Source organism: Babylonia areolata, chromosome 2 (assembly GCF_041734735.1).
Source record: "Babylonia areolata isolate BAREFJ2019XMU chromosome 2, ASM4173473v1, whole genome shotgun sequence".
Lineage (NCBI taxonomy): Eukaryota > Metazoa > Mollusca > Gastropoda > Neogastropoda > Buccinidae > Babylonia > Babylonia areolata.
In genome coordinates this window covers 39,052,859-39,060,358 of record NC_134877.1, presented here as the reverse complement: position 1 = coordinate 39,060,358, position 7,500 = coordinate 39,052,859, and the positions used below count along the sequence as shown (strand labels likewise).

The window sequence follows — 7,500 nt, the reverse complement described above, 5'->3', positions numbered from 1 at the left end:
GAAACAGAGACTGAGACAGAAAGAAACCAACAAACAATGAGGCCAGGAGATGAAACGATCAACAAACAGCAAAGGGTGGTAACTGTGCTTTGTGGGTGGAGAGAGTTACCACTCTTTGCTGTTTGTTGAGACACAGAGAGAGAGAGAGAGAACGCAAGAACGCAAGAATTTTAATGTAAGGTCACCGGCCTGTATACATTTTGGATGCACGTCTTGCACACACATCTTAACTAGAATAAAGTAGGAAGAACGAAAACAATCCACTTAATACACAGTGAGCTTACCGAGAACAAGTAAACTAAATGAAAAGCACAAGGCTGATATTTCTGTTTAGGGCTGAAAGTGCTCTTCTCTCAGTCTCAATGCATAAAAAACAACAACATTGCAACATCTCTGGTCACACTACAACTTTCGCTTTGCAGCAGAAATGGTAATGACAGATTTCGAATATTTTGCATATGCTTGTGCAAATATTTCTTTCTAATATCATTATATATATATATATATAGAGAGAGAGAGAGAGAATCGGAGTGGGGGGACGGGGTGGGACGAAACGAAAAAGTAATACAGTACAGACCGCAGTCCTTTCGAAATTGTACAATATTTTTTTGCGACATCTATTTAACGAGCACAATTAAATACAAGAACCAACAGGCAGTTCATGAACTGTTGTGCTGACAGCTTCTTCGTATTTAAATCGGCGTCATACTCAGATCTCAACACCACCACCACCAGCAGCAACAACACCACCAGCACAAACAAAAGTAGTACCCTTAGCAACAACGAAACGCAAGACCCAGAAGCCACATAAACAATCCACACAAGGCGAAACAAACAAAACCCAACCCCACTCTGCCACATTGCACAAGCACAGTTAGCACTCAACACACTAACGACACAACCACCACCTCACATGCAATCAACATTACAAACATACAACCCCCAAATCATACCAGTACAACCCCATTAAAACAGCAACAAACACAACCCCATTCACACCAACAACCCCCTACCATCAAAACACACACAACCCCAACCACACAAACTAACAACCCCCTACCACCAAACACATACAACCCCATCCACAAAAACAAAACAACCCCCTTACCATCAAACGCATACAACTCCAACCACACAAACAAACAACCCCCCCCCCCGACCCCCCACACCACCACCACCACCAAACACATACAACCCAACCACAACAAACAAATACCTCCTCTTAAACAACTCCAACCGAACAAACTTGACCTTAAGGCCAGGGTGTAGGCGCCAATAGGTCGTTAAAACTCCCAACAAAATCAGAGGACGCATCCAAGAACAGTACTCTTGGTTCTTAAATTGAAGCAGCGCAGCCCGCAAAACTCTGGACAACCGGTGGTGACGAGAATGCTTATAAATCAGACAAGGGCAGTCACCATGCGAAACTAAAAGGTCAGGTTGTTGAACGGAGTATGGCTGCCTATAAGGCAGGGGGTGGAAAACGAAAGGAGAAGAAAAAAAAAAGATGGTTGTTCGTCACCACTCTCTACTTAGGCATCTTTCTTCCTGTTGGGATTCCAATACTTTCGCTCAGTGGAATCATGTTAAATCCTTTCAAATATTGTATTGTACTGTAGTATTGTATTGTATTGTATTGCTAATTTTTGTCACAACAGATTTATCTGTGTGATATTTGCGCTGCTCTCCCAAGGGAGAGCGCGTCGCTACACTGAGAGCGTCACCCTTTTTTTTGTGTGTATTTTTTTCCTGCATGCAGTTTTTGTATGTTTCCCTGTCGAAGAAATTTTTGCCAGGGACAACCCTTTTGTTACCGTGGGTTTCTTTTTTGTTGTTGCTTTTTATTTTATTTTATTTTATTTTATTTTACGTGTGTTTAGTTCATGCTGCACACGGGACCTCAGTTTATCGTCTCATCCGAATGACTAGCGTCCAGACCACCACTCAAGGTCTATAGTGGAGGGGGAGAAAATACTGGCGACTGTGTGCTACGATTCGAACCAGTGCGCTCAGATTCTCTCGGCTTCCTAGGCGGACGCTTTACCTCTAGGTCATCACTCCACACATGGTGAAATGAATGCACATCAAATGCACACCACACTGATGTTATTTCACCAGGGTTCAATTCAGCATTTATGGGGTTAACTCAAAGACTGTGTATAAATGCACGGAGAAATTCTCCATTGTGTTCCTCTTTTTTTGGTTTTCTTTATAGTGTGTGAGATCACTTGGAAGAGATCCCAACTCACTCAACAAATCCCAGCAATGCATTCTTGACTGGGATCTATCCAACACACTGCTAGCAGGACAACAAAACGAAATATATGCATTTCATCTTCATTTTCATGAGAAAAGAGAGAGGGAGAGGGGGAGGGGGGTGATTTGGGATGGGTGGAGAGAGGGGTGATGCTTACGTGGTTGAATATGGGTGTGTGTCTGTGTGTGTGTGCGTGTGTGTGTGTGCGTGCATGTATATATCTGTATATGTGTGTGTGTGTTGATGTGCGTGTATGTTGGTGTGTGTGTGTTGGTGTGTGTGTGTGTGTGTGTGTGTGCGCGCGCGCACAGCGCGCGTTATTCCAGTTTGTGTGGCAGTATTTCTGAAATGTTGCAGTTGCCCTTTTTTTCTTTTCTCTTCTCTCTCTCTCTCTCTTTTTTTTGGTGTGTTTGTCTATCTTTCTATCCGTCCCTCCGTCCGTCTGTCTGTCTGGCTGTGTATAATCTTCTTTTTCTTCAAATTACCTTTATATATGTATATATCTCTCTCTCTTTTTCTATTGCATTTCATCCCATCTCTCCGGCTCCTATTCACCCATTCATCCACACATTTCACTGGTGTCTGTCTGTCTGTCTGTCTTACTGGCTGTCTGTCTGTCTGTCGATCTGTCCGCCTGTCTGCGTCTCCAGTTATTTGTATGCACAAGGTGAGATTGACGACACGATGGCTAGCTGCAGCCTTCTCTCTATATATAGGAGACTGTCAATTTGCTCTGCAGACAGAGAGGAACAGAGTTTGGGAAAGAGTATGGGGGAAATAAGAGAGAGAGAGAGAGAGAGGGGGGGGGGAGGGAGACAGAGACAGACAGACAGACAGACAGATGTATTTGAAAACTAAGCTCAGTGCGAGGTGAGGTTTGTCTTTTTCTCTGTCTGTCTCTCTGTCTCTGTCTGTCTGTCTGTCTGTCTCTCTGTGTCTGTCTGTCTCTCTGTTTCTCTATCTGTCTGTCTGTCTCTGTCTGTCTGTCTGTCTCTTTATCTCAGTACGCCAGTCTGACAGTCTCTCTGGTGTGTCTGTCTCTCTATTTATCTATCTACGATCTCTCTGCTGTTCTGTTGTTGTTTGTTTGTTTTTTTATACAATTTTCTTGTTCTTCCTCTTCTTCTCTTTCTGTCCCATGCCTTTTTGTATACGGGGTCTGGCACGGGGTTTGTGTATGTGTGCGTTGGGGGGTAGGGTGGAGGTGGGGGGGGGGGTTGCGGAGGGGGGGGGGGGCATGATCAAAAGAAGCTTTTAGCTTAGCCTTTTACTCTCCAATAAAACAGTGAGTTTTGAGTTTTCTCTGTCTGTCTGTATGTATGTATGTATGTATGACCTTTGTCTGTCTCTGTCTGTCTCTCTGTCTGTATGCATGTATGTATGACCTTTGTCTGTCTCTGTCTGTCTCTCTGTATGCATGTATGTATGACCTTTGTCTGTCTCTGTCTGTCTCTCTGTCTGTATGCATGTATGTATGACCTTTGTCTGTCTGTTTCTGTCTTGTCTGTATGTATGTATGACCTTTGTCTGTCTCTGTCTGTCTCTCTGTCTGTCTGTTTGTATGTATGTATGACCTTGTCTCTATCTCTGTCTTTCTGTCTGTTTGTATATATATGTATGAATGTTTGTATGTATGTATGACCTTGTCTCTGACTCTCTCTGTCTGTCTGTCTGTCTGTCTGTTTGTATATATGTATGTATGTATGTATGTATGTATGACCTTGTCTCTGACTCTGTCTGTCTGTCTGTCTGTTTGTATATATGTATGTATGTATGTATGTATGTATGTATGTATGTATGTATGTATGACCTTGTCTCTGACTCTCTATCTGTGTCTGTCTGTCTGTCTGTCTGTGTCTTTATCGCTGTACGCCTGTCTTGTTTGTCTCTCTGGTATGTGTCTCTCTCTGTCGATCCATCTGTATATATATCTCTTCGCTGCTCCTTTGTATTATTTTATACTTTCTTCTTCTTCTTCTTCTTCTTCTTCTTCTTCTTCTTCTTCTTCTTCTTCTTCTCCCGTCCCATACCTTTTTGTATAAGGGGGAAGGGGAGGGGTATGATAAAAAAAGAAGTTTTTAGCTTAGCCTTTTATAGCCTTTTACCCCCAGTTTGGTTTCTCTGTCTGTCTGTCTGTCTGTATGTATGTATGTCCTTGTTTCTGTCTGTCTGTCTGTCTCTCTTTCTCTCTCGCTTTCTCTCTCTCTCTCTCTCTTCCTCTTTATGTTTCTGTTTTTCTCTATTTCTGTCTCTGTCTATCGGTCTGTCTGTCTGTCTGTCTGTCTCTCTCTCTCTCTCTCTCGTTGTCTTCTTTTCTCTCTCTCTCTTTGTCATATTTATTCTAGCACACGCAAACACCCGGACATACCATCTCCATCCCGGCCCACTTCACACACACACACACACACACACACACACACACACACACACACACACACTCACACACACACACACACACACACACACACACACACACACACACACACACACACTCGCGCGCGCGCGCGCGCGCATCCGCGCATATGTACACACACCACCACCACCACCACCACCCCATACCCATCTTCCACCCTTTCTCATCTCCTCGGCTGTAATTCTCTGCCGTTGTTGATTTCAGCCGGAAGAAACTCCTGAGAGAAGGGCCGTAAGTAGGGGACAGTGGGGATGAGGAGGAAGAGGAAGAGGAGGAGGAGGAGGAGGAAAAAGGAGTGAATCCCGGATGAAACCGTCAGGCTGTTAAGCAGAAGGTGGCGTGATGAGGGAGGCAGAGAGAGAGAGAGAGAGGGAGGGAGGGAGGGAGGAAGAGAAAGAGAGAGAGAGAGAGGGGGGTGGGGTGGGAAACTGAATTTATTTCATCCTCTTTTTTTTTCTTTCTTTCTTTCTTTCTTTCTTTCTTTTTTTTATGAGAGTAATAGAGTAAGGAAAACAATGGGTTTTTGTTTTCATCCAGCCTTGTAAAGAAAAGGGTAGAAAAGAAAGAAAAAATAGAAAGAAGGAGGAGGAGGCGAAGAAGAAGAAGACGAAGGAGGAGGAGGAGGAGGAAGTGATGAAAAAGATTAGGAATGAGGAGGAGAAGAAGAAGGAGGAGGAGGAGGAGGAGAAATAGAAGAAGAAGACGACGACGCAACAAACATGAAGAAGAAACACATTATATCGCAACAACATAAAACATTATAAAACATAGATGCATGAATAATGAATTGACAAATAAAGCACTGCATGGCGAAAGGAGACACACACACACACACACACACACACACACACACACACACACACACACACACACACACACACACACACACACACACACACACACACACACACACACACACACACAAACACACATACACACATACACACACACACACACACACACACACACACACACACACACACACACACACACACACACACATACGCACACACACACCATCATACACACACACACACACACACACACACACACACACACACACACACACACAGATCATCAAAGGAGAGAGGGAGGGAGGGGGGGTGAGGGAGAAAGGGAAGGAGGAGGTGGGGGGGGTGGGGGTGGGGGGGGGGGGGGGGGGGGTAGAAGAAAAATCGAAAACAACAAGAAAGATGAACAGAACCTTTTAACAAAACAGCATGTATAACAATAAATCATGGATACATTCATGAATAATTTACTGACATTTGCTACACTGTATAAGCTCAATGATTCAAGATACAGGATGGTTTATTCATGCATAAGGCCAAGGCCCTTTATGAAGGGGTGTTATATGTGATAAGGAGAATGAGAGAGAGAGAGAGAGAGAGAGAGGGGGGGGGGGAGGGAACGAACGAACGAACGAACGAAATTGTTTTAATGAACTTTGGCCATGGACCACAATTCAAAACCAGGGGACTGGGGGTGGGCATGGGAAGGGGTATTATAACACTTGAATAGATGACACAATATCATAATATTCATGGACTTGACATTAATTCTACTTAATTAGGTCTGATTTCTCCTTTTGATCGCATGGAAAATAAATTTTGATACATGGAAATTTCTCTGCTTGTTGTTTGATCGGAGAAGTGAACTAAGAGACATGTTTAAACAGTCTTGAAGAAATTTTGTCCGTAAATCATTATATACAGAACAAACAAACAACAAATGGTATTCATCTTCTAGTTCACCTTGGCAAAAAGGACAATGCTTTAAAACATCATTTTCAGTGTACCTATTAACATTGTTATTTAAAGGAAGCACATTAAATCGGGCCTGAGACAACGCCACTCTGAAACAATATTCATCAGCATTTGTTATGTATTTTTCTTTTTCAAATACAACTTTGAATGATCTGTAGCATGAATATCTGTCTCTATCACTAATAGTACCCGACCATTCTTGAATGAAGATATCTATGTCTTTGCTTGGAGGGGGGGGGGGGTGGGTGTGAGTGTGTCTGCCTTCGAGTGTGTGTGTGTGTGTGTGTGTGCGCGCGTATGTGTCTGTGTGTCTGTGTGCGTGTGCGTATGTCTGCCTTCGTGTGTGTATGTGTGTGTATGTGTGTGTCTGTGTGTGTCTGTGTGCGTGTGCGTATGTCTGCCTTCGAGTGTGTGTGTGTGTGTGTGTGTGTGTGTGTGTGTGTGTGTGACCGGGGTCAGTTTCTGTTGGGTCAGGGCTTCACTGTCATCCACCTCCACCCTCCCACCCCCACTTCAACCCTGTCTCCTCCCCCTCCCTTTTCACCCCCAGTCCTTCCACTTCAAATCTCTCCCTCTCTCCAACACACACACACACACACACACACACACACACACACACACACACACACACACACACACACATTCCCTCTTTCTGCCTCTCAGTCTTTCTGTCTCTTTCTTTGTCTGTCTGTCTGTCTGTCTGTCTCACTTTCTCTCGGTCTTTGTCACTATCTCTGTCTGTGTGAGTGTGTGTGTGTCTGTCTGTCTTTGTGTCTGTCTCTGTCTCTCTCTGTGTGTCTCTCTCGGTCTTTGGATCTCTTTCACTCTCTTTCTGTCTGTATGTCTTCGTCTGCTTCTATCTATCTCTGTCTGCCTATGTCTATCTATCTATCTATCTATCTATCTATCTATCTATCTAACTATCTACCAATCTCTGTCTGCCTATGTCTATCTATCTATCTGTCTATCTATATATCTATCTATCTAACTATCTATCAATCTCTGCCTATGTCTATCTATCTATCTGTCTATCTCTGTCTGCCTATATCTATCTATCTATCTAT

General features: G+C 43.6%; 1 protein-coding gene across 6 annotated transcripts in view; it reads left to right on the top strand.

The window, feature by feature from the left end:
* The window catches only part of LOC143301002 (coiled-coil domain-containing protein AGAP005037-like), a 261,368-nt gene that overhangs the window by 121,093 nt on the left and 132,775 nt on the right, over positions 1 to 7,500 (top strand). The window lies entirely within an intron of this gene.